This window comes from Vigna angularis, chromosome 11 (assembly GCF_016808095.1).
Source record: "Vigna angularis cultivar LongXiaoDou No.4 chromosome 11, ASM1680809v1, whole genome shotgun sequence".
Taxonomy (NCBI): Eukaryota; Viridiplantae; Streptophyta; class Magnoliopsida; order Fabales; family Fabaceae; genus Vigna; species Vigna angularis.
Window position 1 is genome coordinate 8,316,361 of NC_068980.1, and position 16,326 is coordinate 8,332,686.

Consider the following 16,326-nt stretch of genomic DNA (forward strand, 5'->3'; position numbering starts at 1 on the left):
ATGGATATGGTAAAGGAGCATCTGGCCTCAAAGCCTTCTTCATCCTATGTCAGATAAGATGGCTCCAGTTTATCTGTTTTGCCGTCATTATAATCCACATTAAGAGTATATCTTCCTCGGTAGCCTATGCAAAGTTAGAAACACGTGGAAACAAAACACGACATATAACATAATGTAATATTCTAGCCTCAATTGTCATAGAGTCGGCTAGAATTGTACCCATACGAGGTTTGTATGGCAAATAAATCAAGTCTCTTGCTACGTTCATACTATATTGATCCTCCCATTCCTCAACTAATTTACCTTCAAAGTTCAAGCCAACAAAGGGGAGGTTGGCTATGGAAGCTAATAGGCTGGGTTTGATAATCATTTTCACATTTTTTACCTCAGTCTTAATGGTTCCATTATCAGAAAATTTGAGATTGCTATAAAAGACACGTACTAAATTAGAGAAATGGGGTGCAGTATCACAGACAAAATCATCCAAGCCCAGATTTTTCAACATGTGAAAAAATTCAAAACCTTGATTGTTGAAATATTCTTCATCTAGGTATTTTGGATTAATGACTTGACGGTCACTAAAAAGTGAGAAATACCTTTCCAATAGTGCAGGGATCGAAAACTGAAGATTTTGGTGTGCTGGAGTCGGTGACGGTGGTGGTGAAGGTGAGCTTTCAATTGATGAAGGTTGACGGCGGCGATGTCCCGCAACTGTAGAAGATGAGTTCCTAACCCTTTGCCTCTTTGAAGATTCAGCCATTTGAGATTCCAATAGGTGAAAATTAAAGACAATTGAAAGGAGAATGGGAAAATGTTATTTACAAGTGAAAATAGTAAAAGAAGGTGGGATTTTTGAGGTTTGGGAAGTGCTCTAATGGTGGAGAGTCGTTGTTGTTCGAGTGAGAAGGGTGGGTGTTCGTGAGGAGAGAGAAAAATTGAATTTATTGGGTAGGGTTTCGCGGGTAATCGATTACAGGGTTTCTGTAATCGATTACCAAATTAAAATCTTTGTATACAAATATTAATTTCACAATTTTAATTTAAATTTATATTTAGTGTTGATATATAGAATAATAAAAAAAATGATAGCACTAATTAGAAATATAATAAAAGGAGAACTTCATTTAAAACTTAAAAATTATTACAAAACATAAAAAATTATTATTACAGTCATCCAAGGTTTAGTCTTAAAGAGTTGTAAACAATTTCAAACAATATAAAGAGTGTTAAACAATAGAAATTATTATCAAATTGGATATATGAATATTCTTCTTGTTTGTCCGCGTTCGTCTTTGTAAGTGAAATCTTTGAGATCTGCGTAGTGCTCAGCTTGAGTTGGAGGACGAATATTTATCTATGTCCTCTAGTCTCACAAGTTGGTCTTCTTCATTGTCGTTGTCCTCGCCTTTGTTGTTGTGGTGAGGGAGTCTGCGTGTCTTCGTCTTCATCACTGTGTTGAGTATCAATCGACTGTTTTTGGTATTGGAAATCTACGGTCGGTCGATAAACATTTTGTGATGAAGAAGTGTGTTGGTATGAAGACGGTGGAGTCATTGTCGAGGTTGCAAAATAATTTGAAGGACCCATACTAAATGTTGAAGGACTTGCACTAAACGGTGTTGACGGTGGAAAATAACCGTAAGAGCTTCCAACCTGAGGATACGATGATGTCGGTGGTATGTGTTGTTGGAAGCATGGATACAGAGATGGATATGGATAGTGCAGGTGGTCAGAAGAAGACCTTTATGGGTCATGGTATGGTGGTGATGAACGGTATGCAGATGGTGGTTGAAACTGTTGTTGAGGATCCATGTCATACTGTTAAACCTACTGGTAATCGATTACAACAACAGAATTATTTTTGCCTACTAAGGTGAAGTTGTGCAGAGGGGTACGACTTCAACATGTTGTAATCGATTATAGTGTTTGGTAATCGATTACAACACTATGAAGTCGTTTTTGGGGTGCACGACGTCAACATTGCTCAAGTGAATAGTGTGAAGTCGTGCAGGGGGCACGACTTCTTCATTAGAAGTCGTCTGGGTCCCACGACTTATCAATTTTCTTATTTTTTTTAAAGAATTTGTCTATTTTTGTAATATGAGAGGCAAATTTGCATAATTTGGTACGAAAACCATATTGAGACCATTATAGCATTAAAATATTTACTAAATATATTTCGTAATTTAAATCAATACAATACTTTTCAGTTCGTCCTTACTTAATAAAGATTTAAAATGTTTGGCTGGAATAAAATGCCACAAGTTTCCTATTGCAGTCCACAGCTCTGCCCCCATTGAATTGTACTGTGTATATATTAATTATTAGAATACTGGAGCAAGTATTCTTTGTTAGTCTATGCTAACTATTTGAATATTAGGTTATATTATTGACCTTCAACAAAAATAATTATATATATTGAAGATTTCCACTTCTAATGAGATGTTGATGGTCTTCCACTCTGTATGGGATTTGGGGTGATGACTTCTTTACTACTTGATTAATAAGAGGAAATTAGAGTATTCCCAATCAACAATTTTATAGATTTTTTTAATTATTTTTTGTAATAATATTTCACACTTTCCTATAATATCATTTTAAATAATTTTGTAAGTTTAATTATTGAAATGAAGATATTTTATAAGTTAAATTAAATATTTAAACCGGAAAGCAAAATATTATATAATCATAACTTTCTTAATTTAGTCTTGATTTCTAAGAGGAAAATGTTATAAAAACATAGTATTTGTTTACAAAAAAATATGAATAAAATCATAGAATAAATTATAGTTTTTAATTTGATATCAGAGCTTATAATTTTTATTCTTTTCATGAATTATTGAAGTTCATTGTGGGAGAGATAAAAAAAAACAATGTGATACTTAGACATCATTTATATTTATATATAAAGATGTTGTTTTTTACGTACACTCTTTTTCACTTTTATTTTTTAAATAACTTTTATTTTGAACTAAAATGATTATATTTTCATCTTTGTCTTTTAAATAACTATTAATTTAAATTTAATTAATTATTTTATAACTTAAAGTAATTATTTTATCATTTTTATCCTTTAAAATTATTATTTATTTTCAATAAAAAAGATGGCAAATAATCATATCTGGTAGTAAGTTACATTTGGCAAAATCAAAAACACTACAATGACCAATTAGTGTAAACATGTTAGTAATAAGGTTTAAGAACACTTGGATTATGATTAGGTCAACCTTAATCAAAAGTTCATAAAAAAAATTATAAATATAAGTGTAAAGTATGGTTGTTACACACATTTACTACTACACTAATGACCTAAAATAAATAAACATGAACTAACTTTGACATTAGAACATTTTTAACAAATACCATGGATTGGTTGACTAATAAGATACCTTCACCAGGAGTGAATAAGTTCGAGTTTGGAGATATCATGCCTTTTTAAAGAAATTGTTTGTTCCCATACCCAAATCAGTCCAAAATTGTAGATCCCTACTGTTTTTTTAGTTTGATATCCTTCATCTATGCTAGACCTTGTAGGATGAAAGTGATTTTTCATTTTGGTGGCTTCTTTTCTACTATGACAACAAAATGAAAAAAAAAATATAAAACGAGTTTAAAAATTGATAAGTGAAGAAAAGAAAACATAATTACCGGTAACATTTTGAGTCTTGATGAGATGAGAGCTTGAAGCCATTGATTTTACCAAAACCATGTTATTGGAGAAGAAGATGGAAAAAGAAAAACAATTTTCATTTATGTAGCAAACATGAAACATGCGTTAAAAAATGAATTCTAAATTTAACTTAATTTTACAAAACTGTAATATAAGATTTACAATCACTTATACATTGTAATTTAATCTTATATATAGTTAATGTGAGATTTTTAATACACTCTCTCACGTCATGACATATACATCCAAAAATGGGAATAAACAGCAGTCTAGTAACAATTCGATAGTAGTACGAGAGAAGATGGAACAATAAATCTAACAAAACAAATTTTTTTGTTAAAAAATGACTCTAATGCATATATAATTAAAAAATAAACTTTAAATTCAATTCAACCTAATTAAATCAAGTTATAAAATAAAATTTATACTCATTTATATTATAAATCGATTTTACTTTTAGTACATTGAACTTCCGAACACATGAAAACTAGATTTCTTTGTTTATCACTTGTGTTGAACCAAATTCAAAGTTAAGGTACTATTCCCTGTGTTAAGGACATGTGGGAATTTATGAAGATAGATTAAGATCGTGGCTTTGTCAGCAACACTAAAATTAATAAATGGTCTCTAAGTAGCTTTTTCATGTAGATATGTTGTTACATTGGTGATATATATAGTTAAATGGCAACTAAAAAAATCAACAATTTGACCTATAATCAATGCATGAGCCAACATGGGAAATCTTTCATAAATATCTCATGGATTTGTCTCCTAGACAGTTGAATGTGTTAAACACTTCCTTTCACTCTTCATCAAACTTGCTTTCATAATCACCCATCACACACAAATATTATAATACCTAAAAAATTAAAACTAAGATTATATATTTTTAACATTTTGTGGGGATTATTATGGGAGGAGGGACAAGAAGTGAGCAACACGTTTATGATACGAGTCCACTGTTTACTCCGTCTCTTGTCAAATTCAACACAGCTTCCAGAATGTAACCACTCTTACAATGAAAGAAGATAAAAAAAATAAAGAAAATATTTTTTTATAAATTGACATAATGAAAAAAAATGAAAAGAGTAATATCAATAACTAGTGATAGACTAAAATAGAAAACAGAGAGTCACACTATTTATAATAATTCTAAACCAAGAAAATATAAAAATCTTATTGATTTGTTTTTGTTAATGCATTAAACTTTTATAAAAAAAACAGCATACAAATGCATTAAAAGAACACAATTATATGTATTAGAAAAACCAGTCTTTGTATTTGTAGCTATTGTCCTTTAACATCTGGCTATTAGTATAAAATAGCACACTTAAAAGTGAGTTATTATTATTATTATTATCATTATTATTATTATTATTATTATTATTATTATTATTATTATTATTAATTACCTAACGCATCTAACTAAATATAAAATCTTGACCAAAATTCCGAGACAGCCGGCCCATAATCTCCTATCAACCTTTTTACGACTCATTCCATTGATTGCGTCCACTTTGAATTGCTTATCCTAAATCCTTCTTCTTTGCTTACAAATATCAGATAAATTTTTCATAAAATTGAAACAATCTTTACCAAACTTCTACCTGCTAAAAAATATTTTTAGCCTACACTATAAAAAAAACATTACAATATTATATTTAAAGTTCTACGGTACTTTGTAGCTGCTCAATTATAAATCTTAATCTTGTGGCCCCATTTCTTATCAACAAACACTTTATAGGCAGCTAAGTGGGACACCATCTAATAAGATAACATGGTTTAAACATGTTGCAGATAAACTTCAGACCACAACATTCTTAAAAAAATAGAGTGGTGATGTTGTTTGAGTAACATTAGACATTAGTGATTTAAGGTATTTTAATATTGTAACATGTAACTAGATATTTGTAAATCTTACTCAAGCAATTAATTACAATATTTATTTCCTCATATAGTGTTTGCAAGTCACATCCATTCATATTAGCACTTAACTTTTGTGCCTGTTTCAAATTATAACATGATCTCCATTAATGGCTATCTGATCACGCAATATGTCATAAGTGGGAGAAATTATGGGAAAAAATGTGATAAGTAACACTAACGTTTTCATTTTTGAGAATTATTATATTAAAAGAGAAATAAGATAAAAATGATTTAAAGAATAATAAGGATATAATATGAAAATTCTAAAATTAAAAAAATAAATTACGAATCTTGATTATTTTGCAACATGGGAAAGAAAGAATGATGAACATGACAACGAGTCTGGTCGGACACGAATAATGTCTACCCATAATCCGCTCTACAAGAAGAAAATTTGACTTGCAACTTGTCTACTATTCGCGCGGGTACCAGTTTAAAAAATACCCGCGGATATTTTAAAGTTCAAAGGTGTCCCGGGATATCCACAAAAAATTTTAAAAAAAATATTTTATATATTTTTAAAATAAATTTTAGATTAAATTTCAAAAAGACTATATATAATATAATATAATTTAAATTAAATACAAATTTAATTTTAGTTTTAATTAAATTTAATCTAATAAAATATAAATTAAATTTATTTTTAATTAAATTTAGTTAAAAAATATATAAATTATTACTTTTTTATTACTTTTTGTGAGTCGCGATTATTCATAGGTCGAATAATCTAATACCTAAATCTGATCCATTTAGAAATGGATATTAAAAAAGTCACTATTCGTTATCCGCATATAATAATTATTCACAACAAATTTTATGCATAAATACTAGTATTTTTTTGTGATCCTTAATTACATTATATGTCCATTTCTCAATAATTCCCTGTCGACATGCAATTTGTTTGTTGGATAATGATACATGATACTTTGACAACATTTTCTTAACAACATTTTAACATTATCTATGTGTCATTTTGTGATTAGTCCAAAATTAGTCCACAATCAATAATAATAATCATAAAAACCAACATGAACTAATCACATAATGACATGATGTTAAAATGTTGTCAAAAAAATATTTTTAATGTATTATTAATATTTTTTAAGATGTTGGAAGATGTAAGAGTTTGCAGGGGCCACCAAAGTAGATTTCATTGGAAAGCTTTGTTTCCCCTGTTGAGGGCGTTGGAAAAGATGAATGACTAAAGGTTTGAAAATGGTTTTGATGTGAGTGATTGAAGTTTGTGGCTCTTCCCTATGATATGTGGTACAAGAAAAAGAGGTGGCAATTAAAGTCAGACCATAGATACGGTGCCTAATTGTTTGCAGGAGCACCCAATTATCTGCTTGCAGAATTCATTTTCCACGCAGATTCAGCAGCGTCGTTTCAAGGGTTTAAGCTTTCCATATCTCATTGGTCACTTAATATTGGAAATATTATTGGTCGATTGATTGATACACGACCAAGATGATCATGTTACCTTTCACCTAACATTTGTGAGTAGAAAACATCTTACATCACACATCTCTCTTTATAAGGTTAAGCTTTAATACATGACAAAGAAAGGAAATACCCAGTAATGTAGCCAAATTAAAACAGGAACTTTTACGGATAAATTAGTCTCTCAAATTTGTATTAATTCTCAATTTTTACTTATATGTATTGTCATTCGGTCAGTGTTGAACCGTGTGACTTAATTAATTAGAAATGTTTTATAGATCAGATGGTCGAACAACATGTTAAAGTTTTAAATAATAATTAAAATTGATAATGATTCACTTTAAGTTAAAACATAATTATTATCAGTTGGCTCGTAATTAGATTGAAGTAATTTAAAATTTATTTCAAAATTTATAAATTACAAGTTTGAAGTACTAAGGTATGTTACTTATATTTAATACGTATTTATTGTTAAACTTACCGAATCGTTGATGATTTTGTCATTGGAGTACTTAGTGCAAGTAACCTCCTAGTATCACCAAAAGGAGTGAAAGACAAACGATAACTAGGATAAGTGATAGGACGAAAACTTGAAAAACTTATATTAGTGACCCTTCAAATCAAAATATTTACATATTATAATTTAATGGACAACATATTTGTAATGATGAACCATAACAATATTTATAGTCATAACTATTTTTATATTCTTAGCCATGAGTACTCTAATATTACTTTTTCTTTTGTATTGTCAACTTATAATAGATATGTTTTGTTACAATGAAATATTTAAGATATAAAAAATTATAAATTTTATAATTATTTACTTATTTTATATTATATCAATCAGAATTTGATTTTGTTGGATTCTTTTAATAGTACTTACTAATTTTCTGGTAAGTAATATGACCCTATTTTTAATATAAAATCTTAATTAATAGATCATTAGCTTTTTTATATTATTCAACTTTCTTATTCATAGAATGAAACTCAAAATCATGTTTAATTCTTAATTTGTGATAAATTGTAGTTGTTATTATGGACTCATAGTTGATCGATCGGGTTCGATGACAAACTAGATGAACACGACCGAGCGGTTAATGCACAAGAAAGCTTCTCACAGCTACTCGGTCCCGATAGCAGTTGAGCAGAATCAATGCACAGTTAATATTACAACGACTATTGATGAGTATTTTAAGTTTGCATTAATGACCATTAAGAGGTAAATTAATTGTTCAGATTCTTCTAAACTCTATAAATAGCGGTTTAATTTTGAGGTAAACTCATTTTTATTCACTATTAAATTAAAAAAGACCTACAAAGAAAGATTACTCGCTATTCACTAATAAAAAGGTATGGTGTGATATGTGAAGAACTATAAGAAAATCGTGTAATGAATACAATCATCGATAATTTAAGTTTATCAATGGATTATTAACTAACATAAATCTGTCGATAAAATGTTTGTCGATAAATTTTAACAATAGATTTTGAGATCGGTCGATAATTATTGATAACCACAAATTTGTTAGTAAATTCATCAGAGAATATTCATCAATAATTACTAACAAATTTTGGTTACCAATATTGATAAAAATTGTAATTGGATTATTCATCTTTTCTTACCTTTTTTTTTCTTCTTTATCTTTTTCTTTCTCCATCCCTCCTTCTCTCGTCCTTGTCGTGCTTCCACTGTGTCCGTTACCGTGCCATCATGATCACCTTTGAGTCATAACTGTGTTCACCTCCTCTAACTCCAACCATGCCTTTGTGAGGAATGAAGTCCCACATTGGTGGGAACTTGTAAAGGGGTATGGCTTGGTGGCTATAAAGGAAACCCCTTGCCCCCTTTGTTAAATATCTCATTCTCTCCTTTGTTCTCTCCTTTCTTGTATTCTCATAATTTTGAGAAGTTCTTTAGTGAAAGAGAGATGTGTTGTAAATTTCTTCCACCAGTATAAAATTTTTATTTTTGCCTATTGTTAGTATGAAGTTGTGTGTGCTTGTGTTGTATGACTGTAACACCCAAATAATTTAAAGGGTATTATTGGTAGTAAAGACTAAATTAATTTAATATCTGATTTAAACAATCAAACTTTATTTCAATCCTTCCAAAGTACAATTTCCAAACTTACAAACTTTAAATAATATAGTCTTTACCACTTAACATAAATTCGAAATTAAACTTATAAGTCTTACACAACATATTTTTTTTTTCAATGCAAATTTATTCTATTTACAAAAATCCCTGAAAGTTTTTCCCGCATCTCTCTCATCATCTCTAAGCTTTTTCAACCGCATCTGCAACATTATCTGCTCACATATAACATGAGTTATATGATCATAGCACAAACAAATAAGGGTAAGCCAACCATATCATACAATCATTAAACTTACTTACAATATAAATGTTTCAATCATGTATTTCTATAATTTATAAATACCATTATCCCGATGTCATTAATTCATCATTTTTTTTAACTTCTTTAAAATCATCTTTCCCATTTTCATAACCTTACAAGTATACCATGCTTACTCACGAAGCCTTATGGTCAGACCGCTCTCTGCCTGCTTCCTTAAGCCTTACTTGTATACTATGTCTTACTTTCTGAAGCCTTATGGTCAGACCTCTCTCTGCCTGCTTCTATAAAACTTACGAATCATATGTTTATGTCAAAGCCTTATGGTCAGACCACTTTCTGCCTGCTTCCATAAACCTTGGGTGTTACTTTGTTCATATCAAGTTCTCATGGTATAAACCGAACATACTACTCCCAGTAGTAAACATCATTTCATAAGTAATGATTTCTCATATCCAATCCAACATTTCATAAAATCAACAAATCATACCCTCTTATCCACCTAACTCAATCATGTTCATTCTTTAATTATAAATTGACAATAACCCGTTTTGATGTCAATACCCAAAATAAAGTAAACATATTACCAGTTATCATACTTCATATTATAAACTCATTTTTTTTTTAAAAAACGAGTATAACTCAACATATTTTCACCAATCAAAGGTCATAGATCAGCCAAAATACATCAACATGTCTTAGGAACTACATATTAAAGTTTGGGCTCAATGTAGCGGTAAATGAAATATATATGAAGTTTTTACCATGGTAACTTTATGCATCTTCAATCAACTTGTTTTATTTTATTTTCATCCTAGTAGAGATCTTTCTTTACCCCAATTGGTCACCGGAGAGGACCCAGATGTCTGAACGCATCAAACTCACCTTCGACGCCAGCACATATGACAAGTCACAACTGACTGGACCAGGCCAGGGCTGCTCTATGATCAGGGATGTGCCAACTCAGGTTTTTAAGGTTCCTCTATCCTACCAACAAGGAAAGGCCCTCAATAATTAACAATTAATTTATTTAAATTATCTACCCTCTTCTCTTATGCTCTAAATCTGAAATGCCTAATTTTAATATTTTCACTTCCTCTCACAGCAATCTCAAACAGTACCTGTACATCTATTTTAGTTATAACATCTAATATAATAAAAGTCATAAAACAGTTTCACAAGAGCACACCAGTTCAACATTCATATGCATATATTTTTATAAAATAAATTCATACAAAAATAATTAGCTCCCATTTACCATCAAGATAATCTTAATAAAAAATTCAGGGGAAACAAGAAGTTGAATCTGGCAGAGCCGGTTAGACAACTTCTCATCCTTCCAGAAAGAAGCAATAAAGAAATAGATAAAACAATAAAATTTCTGGGGAAACAAAAAGTTGAATCTGGCAGAGCCGGTTAGACAACTTCTCATCCTTCCAAAAATACAATATAAATAAGAAATAAAAGGTATGGGGAAACAAGAAGTTGAATCTGGAAGAGCCGGTTAGACAACTTCTAATCCTTCCAAAAATACAATGTAATTAAATAATAAGAACAATAACAGGTCTGGGGAAATAAGAAGTTGAATCTGGCAGAGCCGGTTAGACAACTTCTAATCCATCCAAAAATACAGAAATAAACAACTAATAACATACAAATTTCATAACATAATCAACATCATATTTTACAACTATCACACTTGGATCTAAACACAGAAGCATGTTCTCATTCAAAATTCAAGATCATACAGAAACAAGATACTTCATATTCAAAATTTAAGATCAGACAAGAGCAAAATATTGCATATTCAAGACTCAAGATAATACAAAACGAAATACTCAAGGTTAGCTCCCATTACCTCTATTACAGACTTAATCTCCTCGTTCCCCGAAAACTTCCAGAATGTCCCCTTTGCAACTAGAAATTCTTCCAACTCTCTTCTCTCAAAATTTTTCTAAGTTTTTGGTGTAAATTTTCAGCCTTCTCCCCTTGGCTATTTATAGCAAAAAAATTTACTATTCATTTTTACTATTCATTTTGACTATTCATTTTTCTATTCATTTTACTATTATAAAAATAATTTTTTTATTCACAATTTGATGAATTCTGATCTCTTATGACTCAAGAAAACGTGGAATACTTATCCCTTCCACAAATTAATTTTTTTTTACTATTCACATTTTACTATTCACTTTTTACTATTCACATTTTACTATTCACATTTTTTTTATAATATAGTATCTGAATTACAAATATTTTCAAGGGTCTTACAATGACTGATACCCAACAGTGGTATCAGAGGTATAGGTTTGTATTACACTGTTATTGTCATTAGAATAGTGTTGGTAAAATTCTGAGTATGCACTGTGGTTGCAGTTTAATCCGATCTTCCGCATTAGAAAGGAGTTATTACTGGAAACATTTGGTAGAGTGAAAGTACTGTCTGGGAAAGTTTTGGCTAGGAAAGATTTGGTACTTAAGAGTGTCCATTTGTGACCCACCTCTCTTTCCTAGGAACTTCTTGGTGTGTTACTTCATGGTTTACCTGTGTTGTTCCAGTAGACAATACTATTCATAGTGAGAAGTGCATAAGCCGATATTTTAGAAATTATGACAACAAAATACGAGATAGAGAGGTTCAACGGGAACAATTTCTCGTTGTGGAAATTGAAGATAAAGGCAATTTTGAGAAAGGACAATTGCATAGCTGCAATTGAAGGAAAACCCGCATAAATGACAGAGCAGAAGTGGAAAGAAATTGCAAGGGAGATTTAGGATCCCGTCATAAAATTATATGAGGTAAAGTCTCTCCACACAAGAATATTCTTGTGAGAAAGAGGGGAGATCTGGTAAGTCATAAAAGCTCAGAAGATCATGACATGTGCTTATGGGAGATATGTTGTAGAAAGCTAATGCAATGGTTGCATTGACAAGTCAAGAAGAAACGATGTTGACGTGACATCGTACTTGGACATATGTCAAAGTGAAGTTTGCAAGGCGGAACGTAATCCGTACTCGGGCTTAAGAAGGTTGTTTTACCTTTATGCGAGCATTGTGTGATAAGCCAACAACATAGATCGAAGTTTGCAAGTTTGACTATCAGAAAAGAAAACACAAGAAGACTTGGTTCATTCTGATGTAAGGGAATCACCGGAGTTATTCCTAGGAGGAGCACAGTTTATTCCAGGAGTTTGTGGGTGTATTCACCAAGAGGAAGTCAAATGTGTTGTTGTTACCAGTTCAAGGAAACCAAAGCACGAGTAGAGCTTGAAACTGGGGAAAGAATTAAGTGCTTGGGCTATGCTAACAATGTGAAGGGGTATTGCTTGTGAGTTCCACCGCTCACAAGGTTATTGTTAAGCAGGAATGACATGATGCTCCAACCAGAAGGCTTTGAAGAACAAGAAAACTTGGTTTACAGGTTGAACAAATCTCTATACGGTTTAAAGCAGGCGCCAAGGTGTTGGTATAAGAGATTTGATTCCTTTATCATTAGCCTCAGATACAACAAACTAAGTTCAGACCATTGTACATACTATAAGAGGTTTGAAGATAATGATTTATCATTTTGTTGTTGTATGTGGATGACATGTTGGTGGTAGGCCCCAACAAAGCTCTAATCCAAGAACTGAAGGCACAATTGGCTAGGGAGTTTGATATTAAAGGACTTGGAACCGGTAAACAAGATTTTAGGGATGCAAATTCACCGAGATAGAAAAAGATAGGAAGATTTGGCTTTCTCAGAAGTAAAACTTACTGAAAGTCTTGCGGCGCTTCAACATGCGAGAGTACAAGCCAGTTTTACCCCATCTCCTCTCAATTATCCTCAAGTATGAGTCCTAGCAGTGAAGTGGAGAGGATGGAGAAGTCTCGAGTACCGTATGCATCGGTGGTGGACAACCTTATAATTGCTATGATGCGTACAAGACCAGACATTGCACAAGCAGTGGGAGTGGTTAGTATGTTCGTGTTCGTGGTAGGTTTAGGTGGAGAGCAGTAAAATGTTGATCAGGTGTTGCATTGCGTTTCGGAGAATCAGAATTTGGTGTCAAAGGTTATTGGCATATTTACGTTAATTCGATTCTACTGAAGTTTATCAGAAGAACAAGCAACACGAAGGCAAAGATGGTGTGAAGATTTGATTAGTTTCATCAAAATCTTCAAGTGGGAGATTGTGAGGAATGAAGTCCCACATTGGTGGGAACTTGTAAAGGGGTATGGCTTGGTGGCTATAAAGGAAACCCCTTGCCCCCTTTGTTAAATATCTCATTCTCTCCTTTGTTCTCTCCTTTCTTGTATTCTCATAATTTTGAGAAGTTCTTTAGTGAAAGAGAGAGGTGCTGTAAATTTCTTCCACCAGTATAAAATTTCTATTTTTGCCTATTGTCAGTATTTTCTCTTCTTTATTTAAGTTGTGTGTGCTTGTGCTGTATGACTGATACCCAACAGCCTTCACATCATTGTTGCCTCTCCTTCTGGTTGTTGTGCTTCCATTGCCACCATCACTAACAGCTCTAGCTCTAGCTTCCTCCTATTCTTCTTCTTATCTTATTCTTCTCACTAATTTCCCCCTATTATATACAAAATATATCATTAGACTTTTTAAAAAAAAATTCTGGAATGGATTTATTGAAGAAAAAGTAATAACAAATTATTGTAACGAAGTGTGGTAAGAGAGAAGAGACCAAGTAAAAGTAATAGTCATAAAGGAGAGATAAGAGACAAATTCTTTAACCACGAAAAAACAATATCTTTAATGGATTTTATATGTATTCTAATTTAAACCAACATGGAAACTATTTCCTAATTTATAAATTTATTAATATTTGATTGATAGATTAGAAACATCAAATTGTTACTAAATTTTATTTTTATGATAGTGTCATAACGGTGGTAAAGATGATGGTGATAACAAATGTAGTTAGCGCACGACTAATGGGGATATTGATGACATAGTAGTAGTTATTATCATGAATCTGACAAAAATTGTGTGACAATAGTTTTGACCATGATGTAAATGGTAAATGCTATAATAAGAATGATAATAATGAAAACAAATCCCAATTAAAAAAGAAACCAAATTACGCGTACTCATACATAGTCAATGTAAAAATAGTATCAATCTTTTTAATAAAAAGAATCAGTCATCTTATCATTGAAACACACAACTAGAAAAAAACTAAATTCATATTTATATAATCAAAGGCAACCTAATTTTATAAATAATTAAATATAATAAACAATAAGATAAAAATCATATTTTAGAACTATTATAAGAAGAAATAGTCATATTATTCATGGATTGGAACTAGTTCATTTTTTGGTAACCAAACACAACATTTTTTACTGTAACACGCACGCCTCCCGTCTCAGCATCTGGAATAGTCTGCATTAGGAACTTGCTATAAGGTATAAAGAAAATTCAATAATAAATAAAATTATATATATACAATAAAAATGACGCCATAATAATTAATTTAAAAACAGTGGCTTACTACAAAATTAGGTTTGCTGTATATAATGGTTGCAGTTTGCATTAGAAGAAGCACGTGGTGGAACTCAAGCTGTATTGTCACTGTCATTTATTCAAGCCTGATTGTGTGGACCACTTACAACCCTAATTTCAATCAAATGTTCTTTCTTTTGTTCTTTAGCATAAATACTAACCTAAATATAGGGACGAAGTGTATTTGAATATATTAAATGAAGTTTTTTTAAATAAAAATAAGTCTTTATTTATTTGTAAAAAAGTTATTGTTATTTATTTTAAGAAATAAATCCTGTCCATTTTTAATTAAATAAATTAAAAAATTACTTATTTCAAAAACACTTATTTAAACTTTAAACCAGTAAGATGAATCCTACTTGTTTACCGGGTAATGAAGCACGTGACTAAATAATTAAATTTATACAATACGATTGAAAAAATTCCACGACAATCGCACGTGATTTGGTGAAACAGAATTTGTAACCTTTACAAAACATATAAAAAGATTATTAATAAGAAAATAATCAAACTTGAAGATGCAAAATTTTTTTTTATGTTTGTAGTAAATTCTAAAAAGATTATCAAATGTTGTTAATTATATGAATATTTTTATTAACATTTTATTTTCATAATGATAAGTACTGAGAATCCCTCTAGCTATTTTTTTAATTTCTATTTACATTATTGTTTTATTGTCCTCGCGCTCTTTTTCTTATAATTTGATTCTTTATATAAATCTAATCAAACACTTTTTTTCTAATTTATCCAAAAATATTCCTAATTAAAATATTTTATAACGCCTCTTAAAATCAAGTCAAAAGACATGCCACGCAACATATTTTTTTATTTCTTTAAATATTAAATTTATCTTCTTAGTGAGTTCCATCTTTTAATAATTTAACATGATTAATTTGATATTAGAGAAGTTACGAAGACTAGGTTGATTTTATCTTCTTGCAAGTTCTCATCGAGTTTCACTACAAATTATATTATTCATTCTTATCTTCAATAAAAGCTGAAGTATATGGATTATTCTTCTTTCCTAATTTGTATTTTACCTTTTTCTTTTCGTATTAAGTGTTTTGTCTTACGTATTTATGAATCGAATAACTAAACAAAACGTATAATAATGTGTAATATTCACATATATAAAATTGCACCCAACATTAAATATATAGGAATCAATTTACAATTAATGCATTTTCCTTAATGGTTGAAATGAAAAATGCCACGATACTTAATTTAGTCGTTTTGGCAAAGCAAAAAAAAAAAAAAAAGTATTTACAAAAGCCACAAAATGTAACCATCTTTGCATTTCTAAATTTCCACTGTTTCATATCATTTTTCATGCTTTAATTATTATTTTACCAATAAGTTAGATTTCAATATTCATTAATTATTGTATATGTAATTGTAAAAAATGTTTACGTTCGAAATAATAA